The sequence below is a fragment of the Phyllobates terribilis genome, unplaced genomic scaffold (genome assembly GCF_046119375.1).
Source record: "Phyllobates terribilis strain yellow unplaced genomic scaffold, ASM4611937v1 Scaffold_1598__1_contigs__length_248474, whole genome shotgun sequence".
NCBI classification, from domain to species: Eukaryota; Metazoa; Chordata; class Amphibia; order Anura; family Dendrobatidae; genus Phyllobates; species Phyllobates terribilis.
Window position 1 is genome coordinate 118,028 of NW_027364358.1, and position 19,015 is coordinate 137,042.

Here is a 19,015-nt window from a genome sequence, read left to right on the forward strand (position 1 = left end):
ATTGAATTCAATGTTTTTTGTTCATTTTGCTTGTTTGTCGGATTTTGGGATGGACTCTTTGGCTCTGCTTTTCTTCTCCTCATTGGATTTTTCATGTTCAAAGTTGCAGAAGCCAGATTACAAGCTCATTTTGGTTCAACTTCAGCAACTGTGCATTGCATTGCCATGTAATGTGATGCAATGCTATCTTTCTAGCTCTCCCTTTCTACTTCCTTTTGGATAAACAGACATATTAGGCAAGCATTTTGGAGCTTTCACCTAAATAACTACAGGTGGTGAGATAAGCTGCACAATATAATTGACCTTTCAGTATATTGTTGCACACACACCATCTATTTAGCAAATGCCCTTGTTATCAACAGCAGCCTTTTAAACTCACCCGAGCAAACAGGTATGTGCGCTGGTTACACTGCTGCGCTTAAAATTTCTTTTTTGGTTTGCTACAATGCCTTTTCTGAAACGTTGTCTCCTTCTGCTGGAACACTGACTTCTTTCATTTAATGCCTGCAGACTATAAAAGAGAACCCAACCCAAAAAGTTTGGTTGATTAGTCTGTGGCATTCTGTTAAACTGTTGCTTATGGCGGTCTCTGTGAGCTTCTCAGCGACATTCAGCCAGCCAGGTATCCTGCCTGCAGTAGATGGAATGTGGCAATGGAACGCTGGCTGCGCGTGTCATAATAGGCTCTGAGCCTTTATATACCTGTGCACAGCAGCAGCCACCTTCAGTCTGCTGCTGGACAGCCAGCAGCAGCAGCAGCAGCAGGAGAGGTATGTAATCAGGAGCCCTCCTGCTAAGGGTAGACAGCTGCTCGTTCCACCCCACCCCCCGCCTTAATTGGTTCTCCTCCCTTCCAACGGTGTTGAGGCGGGTGGGAACAGCAGGGGGTGAAGGTGCTGTGTTTAAAGAGGTGGAGTTATGCAGATCTAAAACGCGTGGATTGCAGCAGCAGCAAGCCGAAAAGTGCAGGCATGTAAGGGATCTAGAGGTTGACAACATGTCTTCTTAACGGGAGTCCAGGAGCTCATCTCCACAAATGGACTTTTTAGGATCCTTGGGTGGCTCCGTAGTTTGAAACCAATTCTGGTTATCGCTTCTCGGCCTTTTGGCTAAGATCAAGTGTAGTATCTGTTCTTATCAGTTTAATATCTGATACGTCCCCTATCTGGGGACCATATATTAAATGGATTTTTAGAACAGGGAGATGGAAAAAGAGCTTGCTCTGTCCACTCCACGCATTGACCTGGTATTGCAGTATCTCCAGGACCGGTGCACCCCTTCTTTAATGCAGTTTCTAAAATCAGAAAGAATTGAATTCAATGTTTTTTGTTCATTTTGCTTGTTTGTCGGATTTTGGGATGGACTCTTTGGCTCTGCTTTTCTTCTCCTCATTGGATTTTTCATGTTCAAAGTTGCAGAAGCCAGATTACAAGCTCATTTTGGTTCAACTTCAGCAACTGTGCATTGCATTGCCATGTAATGTGATGCAATGCTATCTTTCTAGCTCTCCCTTTCTACTTCCTTTTGGATAAACAGACATATTAGGCAAGCATTTTGGAGCTTTCACCTAAATAACTACAGGTGGTGAGATAAGCTGCACAATATAATTGACCTTTCAGTATATTGTTGCACACACACCATCTATTTAGCAAATGCCCTTGTTATCAACAGCAGCCTTTTAAACTCACCCGAGCTAACAGGTATGTGCGCTGGTTACACTGCTGCGCTTAAAATTTCTTTTTTGGTTTGCTACAATGCCTTTTCTGAAACGTTGTCTCCTTCTGCTGGAACACTGACTTCTTTCATTTAATGCCTGCAGACTATAAAAGAGAACCCAACCCAAAAAGTTTGGTTGATTAGTCTGTGGCATTCTGTTAAACTGTTGCTTATGGCGGTCTCTGTGAGCTTCTCAGCGACATTCAGCCAGCCAGGTATCCTGCCTGCAGTAGATGGAATGTGGCAATGGAACGCTGGCTGCGCGTGTCATAATAGGCTCTGAGCCTTTATATACCTGTGCACAGCAGCAGCCACCTTCAGTCTGCTGCTGGACAGCCAGCAGCAGCAGCAGCAGCAGGAGAGGTATGTAATCAGGAGCCCTCCTGCTAAGGGTAGACAGCTGCTCGTTCCACCCCACCCCCCGCCTTAATTGGTTCTCCTCCCTTCCAACGGTGTTGAGGCGGGTGGGAACAGCAGGGGGTGAAGGTGCTGTGTTTAAAGAGGTGGAGTTATGCAGATCTAAAACGCGTGGATTGCAGCAGCAGCAAGCCGAAAAGTGCAGGCATGTAAGGGATCTAGAGGTTGACAACATGTCTTCTTAACGGGAGTCCAGGAGCTCATCTCCACAAATGGACTTTTTAGGATCCTTGGGTGGCTCCGTAGTTTGAAACCAATTCTGGTTATCGCTTCTCGGCCTTTTGGCTAAGATCAAGTGTAGTATCTGTTCTTATCAGTTTAATATCTGATACGTCCCCTATCTGGGGACCATATATTAAATGGATTTTTAGAACAGGGAGATGGAAAAAGAGCTTGCTCTGTCCACTCCACGCATTGACCTGGTATTGCAGTATCTCCAGGACCGGTGCACCCCTTCTTTAATGCAGTTTCTAAAATCAGAAAGAATTGAATTCAATGTTTTTTGTTCATTTTGCTTGTTTGTCGGATTTTGGGATGGACTCTTTGGCTCTGCTTTTCTTCTCCTCATTGGATTTTTCATGTTCAAAGTTGCAGAAGCCAGATTACAAGCTCATTTTGGTTCAACTTCAGCAACTGTGCATTGCATTGCCATGTAATGTGATGCAATGCTATCTTTCTAGCTCTCCCTTTCTACTTCCTTTTGGATAAACAGACATATTAGGCAAGCATTTTGGAGCTTTCACCTAAATAACTACAGGTGGTGAGATAAGCTGCACAATATAATTGACCTTTCAGTATATTGTTGCACACACACCATCTATTTAGCAAATGCCCTTGTTATCAACAGCAGCCTTTTAAACTCACCCGAGCTAACAGGTATGTGCGCTGGTTACACTGCTGCGCTTAAAATTTCTTTTTTGGTTTGCTACAATGCCTTTTCTGAAACGTTGTCTCCTTCTGCTGGAACACTGACTTCTTTCATTTAATGCCTGCAGACTATAAAAGAGAACCCAACCCAAAAAGTTTGGTTGATTAGTCTGTGGCATTCTGTTAAACTGTTGCTTATGGCGGTCTCTGTGAGCTTCTCAGCGACATTCAGCCAGCCAGGTATCCTGCCTGCAGTAGATGGAATGTGGCAATGGAACGCTGGCTGCGCGTGTCATAATAGGCTCTGAGCCTTTATATACCTGTGCACAGCAGCAGCCACCTTCAGTCTGCTGCTGGACAGCCAGCAGCAGCAGCAGCAGCAGGAGAGGTATGTAATCAGGAGCCCTCCTGCTAAGGGTAGACAGCTGCTCGTTCCACCCCACCCCCCGCCTTAATTGGTTCTCCTCCCTTCCAACGGTGTTGAGGCGGGTGGGAACAGCAGGGGGTGAAGGTGCTGTGTTTAAAGAGGTGGAGTTATGCAGATCTAAAACGCGTGGATTGCAGCAGCAGCAAGCCGAAAAGTGCAGGCATGTAAGGGATCTAGAGGTTGACAACATGTCTTCTTAACGGGAGTCCAGGAGCTCATCTCCACAAATGGACTTTTTAGGATCCTTGGGTGGCTCCGTAGTTTGAAACCAATTCTGGTTATCGCTTCTCGGCCTTTTGGCTAAGATCAAGTGTAGTATCTGTTCTTATCAGTTTAATATCTGATACGTCCCCTATCTGGGGACCATATATTAAATGGATTTTTAGAACAGGGAGATGGAAAAAGAGCTTGCTCTGTCCACTCCACGCATTGACCTGGTATTGCAGTATCTCCAGGACCGGTGCACCCCTTCTTTAATGCAGTTTCTAAAATCAGAAAGAATTGAATTCAATGTTTTTTGTTCATTTTGCTTGTTTGTCGGATTTTGGGATGGACTCTTTGGCTCTGCTTTTCTTCTCCTCATTGGATTTTTCATGTTCAAAGTTGCAGAAGCCAGATTACAAGCTCATTTTGGTTCAACTTCAGCAACTGTGCATTGCATTGCCATGTAATGTGATGCAATGCTATCTTTCTAGCTCTCCCTTTCTACTTCCTTTTGGATAAACAGACATATTAGGCAAGCATTTTGGAGCTTTCACCTAAATAACTACAGGTGGTGAGATAAGCTGCACAATATAATTGACCTTTCAGTATATTGTTGCACACACACCATCTATTTAGCAAATGCCCTTGTTATCAACAGCAGCCTTTTAAACTCACCCGAGCTAACAGGTATGTGCGCTGGTTACACTGCTGCGCTTAAAATTTCTTTTTTGGTTTGCTACAATGCCTTTTCTGAAACGTTGTCTCCTTCTGCTGGAACACTGACTTCTTTCATTTAATGCCTGCAGACTATAAAAGAGAACCCAACCCAAAAAGTTTGGTTGATTAGTCTGTGGCATTCTGTTAAACTGTTGCTTATGGCGGTCTCTGTGAGCTTCTCAGCGACATTCAGCCAGCCAGGTATCCTGCCTGCAGTAGATGGAATGTGGCAATGGAACGCTGGCTGCGCGTGTCATAATAGGCTCTGAGCCTTTATATACCTGTGCACAGCAGCAGCCACCTTCAGTCTGCTGCTGGACAGCCAGCAGCAGCAGCAGCAGCAGGAGAGGTATGTAATCAGGAGCCCTCCTGCTAAGGGTAGACAGCTGCTCGTTCCACCCCACCCCCCGCCTTAATTGGTTCTCCTCCCTTCCAACGGTGTTGAGGCGGGTGGGAACAGCAGGGGGTGAAGGTGCTGTGTTTAAAGAGGTGGAGTTATGCAGATCTAAAACGCGTGGATTGCAGCAGCAGCAAGCCGAAAAGTGCAGGCATGTAAGGGATCTAGAGGTTGACAACATGTCTTCTTAACGGGAGTCCAGGAGCTCATCTCCACAAATGGACTTTTTAGGATCCTTGGGTGGCTCCGTAGTTTGAAACCAATTCTGGTTATCGCTTCTCGGCCTTTTGGCTAAGATCAAGTGTAGTATCTGTTCTTATCAGTTTAATATCTGATACGTCCCCTATCTGGGGACCATATATTAAATGGATTTTTAGAACAGGGAGATGGAAAAAGAGCTTGCTCTGTCCACTCCACGCATTGACCTGGTATTGCAGTATCTCCAGGACCGGTGCACCCCTTCTTTAATGCAGTTTCTAAAATCAGAAAGAATTGAATTCAATGTTTTTTGTTCATTTTGCTTGTTTGTCGGATTTTGGGATGGACTCTTTGGCTCTGCTTTTCTTCTCCTCATTGGATTTTTCATGTTCAAAGTTGCAGAAGCCAGATTACAAGCTCATTTTGGTTCAACTTCAGCAACTGTGCATTGCATTGCCATGTAATGTGATGCAATGCTATCTTTCTAGCTCTCCCTTTCTACTTCCTTTTGGATAAACAGACATATTAGGCAAGCATTTTGGAGCTTTCACCTAAATAACTACAGGTGGTGAGATAAGCTGCACAATATAATTGACCTTTCAGTATATTGTTGCACACACACCATCTATTTAGCAAATGCCCTTGTTATCAACAGCAGCCTTTTAAACTCACCCGAGCTAACAGGTATGTGCGCTGGTTACACTGCTGCGCTTAAAATTTCTTTTTTGGTTTGCTACAATGCCTTTTCTGAAACGTTGTCTCCTTCTGCTGGAACACTGACTTCTTTCATTTAATGCCTGCAGACTATAAAAGAGAACCCAACCCAAAAAGTTTGGTTGATTAGTCTGTGGCATTCTGTTAAACTGTTGCTTATGGCGGTCTCTGTGAGCTTCTCAGCGACATTCAGCCAGCCAGGTATCCTGCCTGCAGTAGATGGAATGTGGCAATGGAACGCTGGCTGCGCGTGTCATAATAGGCTCTGAGCCTTTATATACCTGTGCACAGCAGCAGCCACCTTCAGTCTGCTGCTGGACAGCCAGCAGCAGCAGCAGCAGCAGGAGAGGTATGTAATCAGGAGCCCTCCTGCTAAGGGTAGACAGCTGCTCGTTCCACCCCACCCCCCGCCTTAATTGGTTCTCCTCCCTTCCAACGGTGTTGAGGCGGGTGGGAACAGCAGGGGGTGAAGGTGCTGTGTTTAAAGAGGTGGAGTTATGCAGATCTAAAACGCGTGGATTGCAGCAGCAGCAAGCCGAAAAGTGCAGGCATGTAAGGGATCTAGAGGTTGACAACATGTCTTCTTAACGGGAGTCCAGGAGCTCATCTCCACAAATGGACTTTTTAGGATCCTTGGGTGGCTCCGTAGTTTGAAACCAATTCTGGTTATCGCTTCTCGGCCTTTTGGCTAAGATCAAGTGTAGTATCTGTTCTTATCAGTTTAATATCTGATACGTCCCCTATCTGGGGACCATATATTAAATGGATTTTTAGAACAGGGAGATGGAAAAAGAGCTTGCTCTGTCCACTCCACGCATTGACCTGGTATTGCAGTATCTCCAGGACCGGTGCACCCCTTCTTTAATGCAGTTTCTAAAATCAGAAAGAATTGAATTCAATGTTTTTTGTTCATTTTGCTTGTTTGTCGGATTTTGGGATGGACTCTTTGGCTCTGCTTTTCTTCTCCTCATTGGATTTTTCATGTTCAAAGTTGCAGAAGCCAGATTACAAGCTCATTTTGGTTCAACTTCAGCAACTGTGCATTGCATTGCCATGTAATGTGATGCAATGCTATCTTTCTAGCTCTCCCTTTCTACTTCCTTTTGGATAAACAGACATATTAGGCAAGCATTTTGGAGCTTTCACCTAAATAACTACAGGTGGTGAGATAAGCTGCACAATATAATTGACCTTTCAGTATATTGTTGCACACACACCATCTATTTAGCAAATGCCCTTGTTATCAACAGCAGCCTTTTAAACTCACCCGAGCTAACAGGTATGTGCGCTGGTTACACTGCTGCGCTTAAAATTTCTTTTTTGGTTTGCTACAATGCCTTTTCTGAAACGTTGTCTCCTTCTGCTGGAACACTGACTTCTTTCATTTAATGCCTGCAGACTATAAAAGAGAACCCAACCCAAAAAGTTTGGTTGATTAGTCTGTGGCATTCTGTTAAACTGTTGCTTATGGCGGTCTCTGTGAGCTTCTCAGCGACATTCAGCCAGCCAGGTATCCTGCCTGCAGTAGATGGAATGTGGCAATGGAACGCTGGCTGCGCGTGTCATAATAGGCTCTGAGCCTTTATATACCTGTGCACAGCAGCAGCCACCTTCAGTCTGCTGCTGGACAGCCAGCAGCAGCAGCAGCAGCAGGAGAGGTATGTAATCAGGAGCCCTCCTGCTAAGGGTAGACAGCTGCTCGTTCCACCCCACCCCCCGCCTTAATTGGTTCTCCTCCCTTCCAACGGTGTTGAGGCGGGTGGGAACAGCAGGGGGTGAAGGTGCTGTGTTTAAAGAGGTGGAGTTATGCAGATCTAAAACGCGTGGATTGCAGCAGCAGCAAGCCGAAAAGTGCAGGCATGTAAGGGATCTAGAGGTTGACAACATGTCTTCTTAACGGGAGTCCAGGAGCTCATCTCCACAAATGGACTTTTTAGGATCCTTGGGTGGCTCCGTAGTTTGAAACCAATTCTGGTTATCGCTTCTCGGCCTTTTGGCTAAGATCAAGTGTAGTATCTGTTCTTATCAGTTTAATATCTGATACGTCCCCTATCTGGGGACCATATATTAAATGGATTTTTAGAACAGGGAGATGGAAAAAGAGCTTGCTCTGTCCACTCCACGCATTGACCTGGTATTGCAGTATCTCCAGGACCGGTGCACCCCTTCTTTAATGCAGTTTCTAAAATCAGAAAGAATTGAATTCAATGTTTTTTGTTCATTTTGCTTGTTTGTCGGATTTTGGGATGGACTCTTTGGCTCTGCTTTTCTTCTCCTCATTGGATTTTTCATGTTCAAAGTTGCAGAAGCCAGATTACAAGCTCATTTTGGTTCAACTTCAGCAACTGTGCATTGCATTGCCATGTAATGTGATGCAATGCTATCTTTCTAGCTCTCCCTTTCTACTTCCTTTTGGATAAACAGACATATTAGGCAAGCATTTTGGAGCTTTCACCTAAATAACTACAGGTGGTGAGATAAGCTGCACAATATAATTGACCTTTCAGTATATTGTTGCACACACACCATCTATTTAGCAAATGCCCTTGTTATCAACAGCAGCCTTTTAAACTCACCCGAGCTAACAGGTATGTGCGCTGGTTACACTGCTGCGCTTAAAATTTCTTTTTTGGTTTGCTACAATGCCTTTTCTGAAACGTTGTCTCCTTCTGCTGGAACACTGACTTCTTTCATTTAATGCCTGCAGACTATAAAAGAGAACCCAACCCAAAAAGTTTGGTTGATTAGTCTGTGGCATTCTGTTAAACTGTTGCTTATGGCGGTCTCTGTGAGCTTCTCAGCGACATTCAGCCAGCCAGGTATCCTGCCTGCAGTAGATGGAATGTGGCAATGGAACGCTGGCTGCGCGTGTCATAATAGGCTCTGAGCCTTTATATACCTGTGCACAGCAGCAGCCACCTTCAGTCTGCTGCTGGACAGCCAGCAGCAGCAGCAGCAGCAGGAGAGGTATGTAATCAGGAGCCCTCCTGCTAAGGGTAGACAGCTGCTCGTTCCACCCCACCCCCCGCCTTAATTGGTTCTCCTCCCTTCCAACGGTGTTGAGGCGGGTGGGAACAGCAGGGGGTGAAGGTGCTGTGTTTAAAGAGGTGGAGTTATGCAGATCTAAAACGCGTGGATTGCAGCAGCAGCAAGCCGAAAAGTGCAGGCATGTAAGGGATCTAGAGGTTGACAACATGTCTTCTTAACGGGAGTCCAGGAGCTCATCTCCACAAATGGACTTTTTAGGATCCTTGGGTGGCTCCGTAGTTTGAAACCAATTCTGGTTATCGCTTCTCGGCCTTTTGGCTAAGATCAAGTGTAGTATCTGTTCTTATCAGTTTAATATCTGATACGTCCCCTATCTGGGGACCATATATTAAATGGATTTTTAGAACAGGGAGATGGAAAAAGAGCTTGCTCTGTCCACTCCACGCATTGACCTGGTATTGCAGTATCTCCAGGACCGGTGCACCCCTTCTTTAATGCAGTTTCTAAAATCAGAAAGAATTGAATTCAATGTTTTTTGTTCATTTTGCTTGTTTGTCGGATTTTGGGATGGACTCTTTGGCTCTGCTTTTCTTCTCCTCATTGGATTTTTCATGTTCAAAGTTGCAGAAGCCAGATTACAAGCTCATTTTGGTTCAACTTCAGCAACTGTGCATTGCATTGCCATGTAATGTGATGCAATGCTATCTTTCTAGCTCTCCCTTTCTACTTCCTTTTGGATAAACAGACATATTAGGCAAGCATTTTGGAGCTTTCACCTAAATAACTACAGGTGGTGAGATAAGCTGCACAATATAATTGACCTTTCAGTATATTGTTGCACACACACCATCTATTTAGCAAATGCCCTTGTTATCAACAGCAGCCTTTTAAACTCACCCGAGCTAACAGGTATGTGCGCTGGTTACACTGCTGCGCTTAAAATTTCTTTTTTGGTTTGCTACAATGCCTTTTCTGAAACGTTGTCTCCTTCTGCTGGAACACTGACTTCTTTCATTTAATGCCTGCAGACTATAAAAGAGAACCCAACCCAAAAAGTTTGGTTGATTAGTCTGTGGCATTCTGTTAAACTGTTGCTTATGGCGGTCTCTGTGAGCTTCTCAGCGACATTCAGCCAGCCAGGTATCCTGCCTGCAGTAGATGGAATGTGGCAATGGAACGCTGGCTGCGCGTGTCATAATAGGCTCTGAGCCTTTATATACCTGTGCACAGCAGCAGCCACCTTCAGTCTGCTGCTGGACAGCCAGCAGCAGCAGCAGCAGCAGGAGAGGTATGTAATCAGGAGCCCTCCTGCTAAGGGTAGACAGCTGCTCGTTCCACCCCACCCCCCGCCTTAATTGGTTCTCCTCCCTTCCAACGGTGTTGAGGCGGGTGGGAACAGCAGGGGGTGAAGGTGCTGTGTTTAAAGAGGTGGAGTTATGCAGATCTAAAACGCGTGGATTGCAGCAGCAGCAAGCCGAAAAGTGCAGGCATGTAAGGGATCTAGAGGTTGACAACATGTCTTCTTAACGGGAGTCCAGGAGCTCATCTCCACAAATGGACTTTTTAGGATCCTTGGGTGGCTCCGTAGTTTGAAACCAATTCTGGTTATCGCTTCTCGGCCTTTTGGCTAAGATCAAGTGTAGTATCTGTTCTTATCAGTTTAATATCTGATACGTCCCCTATCTGGGGACCATATATTAAATGGATTTTTAGAACAGGGAGATGGAAAAAGAGCTTGCTCTGTCCACTCCACGCATTGACCTGGTATTGCAGTATCTCCAGGACCGGTGCACCCCTTCTTTAATGCAGTTTCTAAAATCAGAAAGAATTGAATTCAATGTTTTTTGTTCATTTTGCTTGTTTGTCGGATTTTGGGATGGACTCTTTGGCTCTGCTTTTCTTCTCCTCATTGGATTTTTCATGTTCAAAGTTGCAGAAGCCAGATTACAAGCTCATTTTGGTTCAACTTCAGCAACTGTGCATTGCATTGCCATGTAATGTGATGCAATGCTATCTTTCTAGCTCTCCCTTTCTACTTCCTTTTGGATAAACAGACATATTAGGCAAGCATTTTGGAGCTTTCACCTAAATAACTACAGGTGGTGAGATAAGCTGCACAATATAATTGACCTTTCAGTATATTGTTGCACACACACCATCTATTTAGCAAATGCCCTTGTTATCAACAGCAGCCTTTTAAACTCACCCGAGCTAACAGGTATGTGCGCTGGTTACACTGCTGCGCTTAAAATTTCTTTTTTGGTTTGCTACAATGCCTTTTCTGAAACGTTGTCTCCTTCTGCTGGAACACTGACTTCTTTCATTTAATGCCTGCAGACTATAAAAGAGAACCCAACCCAAAAAGTTTGGTTGATTAGTCTGTGGCATTCTGTTAAACTGTTGCTTATGGCGGTCTCTGTGAGCTTCTCAGCGACATTCAGCCAGCCAGGTATCCTGCCTGCAGTAGATGGAATGTGGCAATGGAACGCTGGCTGCGCGTGTCATAATAGGCTCTGAGCCTTTATATACCTGTGCACAGCAGCAGCCACCTTCAGTCTGCTGCTGGACAGCCAGCAGCAGCAGCAGCAGCAGGAGAGGTATGTAATCAGGAGCCCTCCTGCTAAGGGTAGACAGCTGCTCGTTCCACCCCACCCCCCGCCTTAATTGGTTCTCCTCCCTTCCAACGGTGTTGAGGCGGGTGGGAACAGCAGGGGGTGAAGGTGCTGTGTTTAAAGAGGTGGAGTTATGCAGATCTAAAACGCGTGGATTGCAGCAGCAGCAAGCCGAAAAGTGCAGGCATGTAAGGGATCTAGAGGTTGACAACATGTCTTCTTAACGGGAGTCCAGGAGCTCATCTCCACAAATGGACTTTTTAGGATCCTTGGGTGGCTCCGTAGTTTGAAACCAATTCTGGTTATCGCTTCTCGGCCTTTTGGCTAAGATCAAGTGTAGTATCTGTTCTTATCAGTTTAATATCTGATACGTCCCCTATCTGGGGACCATATATTAAATGGATTTTTAGAACAGGGAGATGGAAAAAGAGCTTGCTCTGTCCACTCCACGCATTGACCTGGTATTGCAGTATCTCCAGGACCGGTGCACCCCTTCTTTAATGCAGTTTCTAAAATCAGAAAGAATTGAATTCAATGTTTTTTGTTCATTTTGCTTGTTTGTCGGATTTTGGGATGGACTCTTTGGCTCTGCTTTTCTTCTCCTCATTGGATTTTTCATGTTCAAAGTTGCAGAAGCCAGATTACAAGCTCATTTTGGTTCAACTTCAGCAACTGTGCATTGCATTGCCATGTAATGTGATGCAATGCTATCTTTCTAGCTCTCCCTTTCTACTTCCTTTTGGATAAACAGACATATTAGGCAAGCATTTTGGAGCTTTCACCTAAATAACTACAGGTGGTGAGATAAGCTGCACAATATAATTGACCTTTCAGTATATTGTTGCACACACACCATCTATTTAGCAAATGCCCTTGTTATCAACAGCAGCCTTTTAAACTCACCCGAGCTAACAGGTATGTGCGCTGGTTACACTGCTGCGCTTAAAATTTCTTTTTTGGTTTGCTACAATGCCTTTTCTGAAACGTTGTCTCCTTCTGCTGGAACACTGACTTCTTTCATTTAATGCCTGCAGACTATAAAAGAGAACCCAACCCAAAAAGTTTGGTTGATTAGTCTGTGGCATTCTGTTAAACTGTTGCTTATGGCGGTCTCTGTGAGCTTCTCAGCGACATTCAGCCAGCCAGGTATCCTGCCTGCAGTAGATGGAATGTGGCAATGGAACGCTGGCTGCGCGTGTCATAATAGGCTCTGAGCCTTTATATACCTGTGCACAGCAGCAGCCACCTTCAGTCTGCTGCTGGACAGCCAGCAGCAGCAGCAGCAGCAGGAGAGGTATGTAATCAGGAGCCCTCCTGCTAAGGGTAGACAGCTGCTCGTTCCACCCCACCCCCCGCCTTAATTGGTTCTCCTCCCTTCCAACGGTGTTGAGGCGGGTGGGAACAGCAGGGGGTGAAGGTGCTGTGTTTAAAGAGGTGGAGTTATGCAGATCTAAAACGCGTGGATTGCAGCAGCAGCAAGCCGAAAAGTGCAGGCATGTAAGGGATCTAGAGGTTGACAACATGTCTTCTTAACGGGAGTCCAGGAGCTCATCTCCACAAATGGACTTTTTAGGATCCTTGGGTGGCTCCGTAGTTTGAAACCAATTCTGGTTATCGCTTCTCGGCCTTTTGGCTAAGATCAAGTGTAGTATCTGTTCTTATCAGTTTAATATCTGATACGTCCCCTATCTGGGGACCATATATTAAATGGATTTTTAGAACAGGGAGATGGAAAAAGAGCTTGCTCTGTCCACTCCACGCATTGACCTGGTATTGCAGTATCTCCAGGACCGGTGCACCCCTTCTTTAATGCAGTTTCTAAAATCAGAAAGAATTGAATTCAATGTTTTTTGTTCATTTTGCTTGTTTGTCGGATTTTGGGATGGACTCTTTGGCTCTGCTTTTCTTCTCCTCATTGGATTTTTCATGTTCAAAGTTGCAGAAGCCAGATTACAAGCTCATTTTGGTTCAACTTCAGCAACTGTGCATTGCATTGCCATGTAATGTGATGCAATGCTATCTTTCTAGCTCTCCCTTTCTACTTCCTTTTGGATAAACAGACATATTAGGCAAGCATTTTGGAGCTTTCACCTAAATAACTACAGGTGGTGAGATAAGCTGCACAATATAATTGACCTTTCAGTATATTGTTGCACACACACCATCTATTTAGCAAATGCCCTTGTTATCAACAGCAGCCTTTTAAACTCACCCGAGCTAACAGGTATGTGCGCTGGTTACACTGCTGCGCTTAAAATTTCTTTTTTGGTTTGCTACAATGCCTTTTCTGAAACGTTGTCTCCTTCTGCTGGAACACTGACTTCTTTCATTTAATGCCTGCAGACTATAAAAGAGAACCCAACCCAAAAAGTTTGGTTGATTAGTCTGTGGCATTCTGTTAAACTGTTGCTTATGGCGGTCTCTGTGAGCTTCTCAGCGACATTCAGCCAGCCAGGTATCCTGCCTGCAGTAGATGGAATGTGGCAATGGAACGCTGGCTGCGCGTGTCATAATAGGCTCTGAGCCTTTATATACCTGTGCACAGCAGCAGCCACCTTCAGTCTGCTGCTGGACAGCCAGCAGCAGCAGCAGCAGCAGGAGAGGTATGTAATCAGGAGCCCTCCTGCTAAGGGTAGACAGCTGCTCGTTCCACCCCACCCCCCGCCTTAATTGGTTCTCCTCCCTTCCAACGGTGTTGAGGCGGGTGGGAACAGCAGGGGGTGAAGGTGCTGTGTTTAAAGAGGTGGAGTTATGCAGATCTAAAACGCGTGGATTGCAGCAGCAGCAAGCCGAAAAGTGCAGGCATGTAAGGGATCTAGAGGTTGACAACATGTCTTCTTAACGGGAGTCCAGGAGCTCATCTCCACAAATGGACTTTTTAGGATCCTTGGGTGGCTCCGTAGTTTGAAACCAATTCTGGTTATCGCTTCTCGGCCTTTTGGCTAAGATCAAGTGTAGTATCTGTTCTTATCAGTTTAATATCTGATACGTCCCCTATCTGGGGACCATATATTAAATGGATTTTTAGAACAGGGAGATGGAAAAAGAGCTTGCTCTGTCCACTCCACGCATTGACCTGGTATTGCAGTATCTCCAGGACCGGTGCACCCCTTCTTTAATGCAGTTTCTAAAATCAGAAAGAATTGAATTCAATGTTTTTTGTTCATTTTGCTTGTTTGTCGGATTTTGGGATGGACTCTTTGGCTCTGCTTTTCTTCTCCTCATTGGATTTTTCATGTTCAAAGTTGCAGAAGCCAGATTACAAGCTCATTTTGGTTCAACTTCAGCAACTGTGCATTGCATTGCCATGTAATGTGATGCAATGCTATCTTTCTAGCTCTCCCTTTCTACTTCCTTTTGGATAAACAGACATATTAGGCAAGCATTTTGGAGCTTTCACCTAAATAACTACAGGTGGTGAGATAAGCTGCACAATATAATTGACCTTTCAGTATATTGTTGCACACACACCATCTATTTAGCAAATGCCCTTGTTATCAACAGCAGCCTTTTAAACTCACCCGAGCTAACAGGTATGTGCGCTGGTTACACTGCTGCGCTTAAAATTTCTTTTTTGGTTTGCTACAATGCCTTTTCTGAAACGTTGTCTCCTTCTGCTGGAACACTGACTTCTTTCATTTAATGCCTGCAGACTATAAAAGAGAACCCAACCCAAAAAGTTTGGTTGATTAGTCTGTGGCATTCTGTTAAACTGTTGCTTATGGCGGTCTCTGTGAGCTTCTCAGCGACATTCAGCCAGCCAGGTATCCTGCCTGCAGTAGATGGAATGTGGCAATGGAACGCTGGCTGCGCGTGTCATAATAGGCTCTGAGCCTTTATATACCTGTGCACAGCAGCAGCCACCTTCAGTCTGCTGCTGGACAGCCAGCAGCAGCAGCAGCAGCAGGAGAGGTATGTAATCAGGAGCCCTCCTGCTAAGGGTAGACAGCTGCTCGTTCCACCCCACCCCCCGCCTTAATTGGTTCTCCTCCCTTCCAACGGTGTTGAGGCGGGTGGGAACAGCAGGGGGTGAAGGTGCTGTGTTTAAAGAGGTGGAGTTATGCAGATCTAAAACGCGTGGATTGCAGCAGCAGCAAGCCGAAAAGTGCAGGCATGTAAGGGATCTAGAGGTTGACAACATGTCTTCTTAACGGGAGTCCAGGAGCTCATCTCCACAAATGGACTTTTTAGGATCCTTGGGTGGCTCCGTAGTTTGAAACCAATTCTGGTTATCGCTTCTCGGCCTTTTGGCTAAGATCAAGTGTAGTATCTGTTCTTATCAGTTTAATATCTGATACGTCCCCTATCTGGGGACCATATATTAAATGGATTTTTAGAACAGGGAGATGGAAAAAGAGCTTGCTCTGTCCACTCCACGCATTGACCTGGTATTGCAGTATCTCCAGGACCGGTGCACCCCTTCTTTAATGCAGTTTCTAAAATCAGAAAGAATTGAATTCAATGTTTTTTGTTCATTTTGCTTGTTTGTCGGATTTTGGGATGGACTCTTTGGCTCTGCTTTTCTTCTCCTCATTGGATTTTTCATGTTCAAAGTTGCAGAAGCCAGATTACAAGCTCATTTTGGTTCAACTTCAGCAACTGTGCATTGCATTGCCATGTAATGTGATGCAATGCTATCTTTCTAGCTCTCCCTTTCTACTTCCTTTTGGATAAACAGACATATTAGGCAAGCATTTTGGAGCTTTCACCTAAATAACTACAGGTGGTGAGATAAGCTGCACAATATAATTGACCTTTCAGTATATTGTTGCACACACACCATCTATTTAGCAAATGCCCTTGTTATCAACAGCAGCCTTTTAAACTCACCCGAGCTAACAGGTATGTGCGCTGGTTACACTGCTGCGCTTAAAATTTCTTTTTTGGTTTGCTACAATGCCTTTTCTGAAACGTTGTCTCCTTCTGCTGGAACACTGACTTCTTTCATTTAATGCCTGCAGACTATAAAAGAGAACCCAACCCAAAAAGTTTGGTTGATTAGTCTGTGGCATTCTGTTAAACTGTTGCTTATGGCGGTCTCTGTGAGCTTCTCAGCGACATTCAGCCAGCCAGGTATCCTGCCTGCAGTAGATGGAATGTGGCAATGGAACGCTGGCTGCGCGTGTCATAATAGGCTCTGAGCCTTTATATACCTGTGCACAGCAGCAGCCACCTTCAGTCTGCTGCTGGACAGCCAGCAGCAGCAGCAGCAGCAGGAGAGGTATGTAATCAGGAGCCCTCCTGCTAAGGGTAGACAGCTGCTCGTTCCACCCCACCCCCCGCCTTAATTGGTTCTCCTCCCTTCCAACGGTGTTGAGGCGGGTGGGAACAGCAGGGGGTGAAGGTGCTGTGTTTAAAGAGGTGGAGTTATGCAGATCTAAAACGCGTGGATTGCAGCAGCAGCAAGCCGAAAAGTGCAGGCATGTAAGGGATCTAGAGGTTGACAACATGTCTTCTTAACGGGAGTCCAGGAGCTCATCTCCACAAATGGACTTTTTAGGATCCTTGGGTGGCTCCGTAGTTTGAAACCAATTCTGGTTATCGCTTCTCGGCCTTTTGGCTAAGATCAAGTGTAGTATCTGTTCTTATCAGTTTAATATCTGATACGTCCCCTATCTGGGGACCATATATTAAATGGATATTTTTAGAACAGGGAGATGGAAAAAGAGCTTGCTCTGTCCACTCCACCGCATTGACCTGGTATTGCAGTATCTCCAGGACCGGTGCACCCCTTCTTTAATGCAGTTTCTAAAATCAGAAAGAATTGAATTCAATGTTTTTTGTTCATTTTGCTTGTTTGTCGGATTTTGGGATGGACTCTTTGGCTCTGCTTTTCTTCTCCTCATTGGATTTTTCATGTTCAAAGTTGCAGAAGCCAGATTACAAGCTCATTTTGGTTCAACTTCAGCAACTGTGCATTGCATTGCCATGTAATGTGATGCAATGCTATCTTTCTAGCTCTCCCTTTCTACTTCCTTTTGGATAAACAGACATATTAGGCAAGCATTTTGGAGCTTTCACCTAAATAACTACAGGTGGTGAGATAAGCTGCACAATATAATTGACCTTTCAGTATATTGTTGCACACACACCATCTATTTAGCAAATGCCCTTGTTATCAACAGCAGCCTTTTAAACTCACCCGAGCTAACAGGTATGTGCGCTGGTTACACTGCTGCGCTTAAAATTTCTTTTTTGGTTTGCTACAATGCCTTTTCTGAAACGTTGTCTCCTTCTGCTGGAACACTGACTTCTTTCATTTAATGCCTGCAGACTATAAAAGAGAACCCAACCCAAAAAGTTTGGTTGATTAGTCTGTGGCATTCTGTTAAACTGTTGCTTATGGCGGTCTCTGTGAGCTTCTCAGCGACATTCAGCCAGCCAGGTATCCTGCCTGCAGTAGATGGAATGTGGCAATGGAACGCTGGCTGCGCGTGTCATAATAGGCTCTGAGCCTTTATATACCTGTGCACAGCAGCAGCCACCTTCAGTCTGCTGCTGGACAGCCAGCAGCAGCAGCAGCAGCAGGAGAGGTATGTAATCAGGAGCCCTCCTGCTAAGGGTAGACAGCTGCTCGTTCCACCCCACCCCCCGCCTTAATTGGTTCTCCTCCCTTCCAACGGTGTTGAGGCGGGTGGGAACAGCAGGGGGTGAAGGTGCTGTGTTTAAAGAGGTGGAGTATGCAGATCTAAAACGCGTGGATTGCAGCAGCAGCAAGCCGAAAAGTGCAGGCATGTAAGGGATCTAGAGGTTGACAACATGTCTTCTTAACGGGAGTCCAGGAGCTCATCTCCACAAATGGACTTTTAGGATCCTTGGGTGGCTCCGTAGTTTGAAACCAATTCTGGTTATCGCTTCTCGGCCTTTTGGCTAAGATCAAGTGTAGTATCTGTTCTTATCAGTTTAATATCTGATACGTCCCCTATCTGGGGACCATATATTAAATGGATTTTTAGAACAGGGAGATGGAAAAAGAGCTTGCTCTGTCCACTCCACGCATTGACCTGGTATTGCAGTATCTCCAGGACCGGTGCACCCCTTCTTTAATGCAGTTTCTAAAATCAGAAAGAATTGAATTCAATGTTTTTTGTTCATTTTGCTTGTTTGTCGGATTTTGGGATGGACTCTTTGGCTCTGCTTTTCTTCTCCTCATTGGATTTTTCATGTTCAAAGTTGCAGAAGCCAGATTACAAGCTCATTTTGGTTCAACTTCAGCAACTGAGCATTGCATTGCCATGTAATGTGATGCAATGCTATCTTTCTAGCTCTCCCTTTCTACTTCCTTTTGGATAAACAGACATATTAGGCAAGCATTTTGGAGCTTTCACCTAAATAACTACAGGTGGTGAGATAAGCTGCACAATATAAATTGACCTTTCAGTATATTGTTGCACACACACCTCTATTTAGCAAATGCCCTTGTTATCAACAGCAGCCTTTTAAACTCACCCGAGCTAACAGGTATGTGCGCTGGTTACACTGCTGCGCTTAAAATTTCTTTTTTGGTTTGCTACAATGCCTTTTCTGAAACGTTGTCTCCTTCTGCTGGAACACTGACTTCTTTCATTTAATGCCTGCAGACTATAAAAGAGAACCCAACCCAAAAAGTTTGGTTGATTAGTCTGTGGCATTCTGTTAAACTGTTGCTTATGGCGGTCTCTGTGAGCTTCTCAGCGACATTCAGCCAGCCAGGTATCCTGCCTGCAGTAGATGGAATGTGGCAATGGAACGCTGGCTGCGCGTGTCATAATAGGCTCT

At 45.0% G+C, this 19,015-nt stretch overlaps 14 non-coding genes across 14 annotated transcripts; all 14 read left to right on the forward strand.

Moving 5' to 3' along the window:
* Nucleotides 1-1,089: 1,089 nt before the first annotated feature.
* On the forward strand, nucleotides 1,090-1,280 carry LOC141244521 (U2 spliceosomal RNA). Its single transcript, XR_012308436.1, has one exon. It is a non-coding gene; the product is annotated as a U2 spliceosomal RNA (small nuclear RNA).
* Nucleotides 1,281-2,398: 1,118 nt separating this feature from the next.
* On the forward strand, nucleotides 2,399-2,589 carry LOC141244522 (U2 spliceosomal RNA). The gene has a single exon (XR_012308437.1). It is a non-coding gene; the product is annotated as a U2 spliceosomal RNA (small nuclear RNA).
* A 1,118-nt stretch (nucleotides 2,590-3,707) lies between these two features.
* LOC141244523 (U2 spliceosomal RNA) lies at nucleotides 3,708-3,898 on the forward strand. The gene has a single exon (XR_012308438.1). It is a non-coding gene; the product is annotated as a U2 spliceosomal RNA (small nuclear RNA).
* A 1,118-nt stretch (nucleotides 3,899-5,016) lies between these two features.
* Nucleotides 5,017-5,207, forward strand: LOC141244524 (U2 spliceosomal RNA). The gene has a single exon (XR_012308439.1). It is a non-coding gene; the product is annotated as a U2 spliceosomal RNA (small nuclear RNA).
* Nucleotides 5,208-6,325: 1,118 nt separating this feature from the next.
* Nucleotides 6,326-6,516, forward strand: LOC141244525 (U2 spliceosomal RNA). The gene has a single exon (XR_012308440.1). It is a non-coding gene; the product is annotated as a U2 spliceosomal RNA (small nuclear RNA).
* A 1,118-nt stretch (nucleotides 6,517-7,634) lies between these two features.
* LOC141244526 (U2 spliceosomal RNA) lies at nucleotides 7,635-7,825 on the forward strand. Its single transcript, XR_012308441.1, has one exon. It is a non-coding gene; the product is annotated as a U2 spliceosomal RNA (small nuclear RNA).
* Nucleotides 7,826-8,943: 1,118 nt separating this feature from the next.
* On the forward strand, nucleotides 8,944-9,134 carry LOC141244527 (U2 spliceosomal RNA). The gene has a single exon (XR_012308442.1). It is a non-coding gene; the product is annotated as a U2 spliceosomal RNA (small nuclear RNA).
* A 1,118-nt stretch (nucleotides 9,135-10,252) lies between these two features.
* On the forward strand, nucleotides 10,253-10,443 carry LOC141244528 (U2 spliceosomal RNA). The gene has a single exon (XR_012308443.1). It is a non-coding gene; the product is annotated as a U2 spliceosomal RNA (small nuclear RNA).
* Nucleotides 10,444-11,561: 1,118 nt separating this feature from the next.
* On the forward strand, nucleotides 11,562-11,752 carry LOC141244530 (U2 spliceosomal RNA). Its single transcript, XR_012308445.1, has one exon. It is a non-coding gene; the product is annotated as a U2 spliceosomal RNA (small nuclear RNA).
* A 1,118-nt stretch (nucleotides 11,753-12,870) lies between these two features.
* On the forward strand, nucleotides 12,871-13,061 carry LOC141244531 (U2 spliceosomal RNA). Its single transcript, XR_012308446.1, has one exon. It is a non-coding gene; the product is annotated as a U2 spliceosomal RNA (small nuclear RNA).
* Nucleotides 13,062-14,179: 1,118 nt separating this feature from the next.
* Nucleotides 14,180-14,370, forward strand: LOC141244532 (U2 spliceosomal RNA). Its single transcript, XR_012308447.1, has one exon. It is a non-coding gene; the product is annotated as a U2 spliceosomal RNA (small nuclear RNA).
* A 1,118-nt stretch (nucleotides 14,371-15,488) lies between these two features.
* On the forward strand, nucleotides 15,489-15,679 carry LOC141244533 (U2 spliceosomal RNA). Its single transcript, XR_012308448.1, has one exon. It is a non-coding gene; the product is annotated as a U2 spliceosomal RNA (small nuclear RNA).
* A 1,118-nt stretch (nucleotides 15,680-16,797) lies between these two features.
* Nucleotides 16,798-16,991, forward strand: LOC141244636 (U2 spliceosomal RNA). Its single transcript, XR_012308549.1, has one exon. It is a non-coding gene; the product is annotated as a U2 spliceosomal RNA (small nuclear RNA).
* A 1,116-nt stretch (nucleotides 16,992-18,107) lies between these two features.
* LOC141244534 (U2 spliceosomal RNA) lies at nucleotides 18,108-18,298 on the forward strand. Its single transcript, XR_012308449.1, has one exon. It is a non-coding gene; the product is annotated as a U2 spliceosomal RNA (small nuclear RNA).
* Nucleotides 18,299-19,015: the final 717 nt, after the last annotated feature.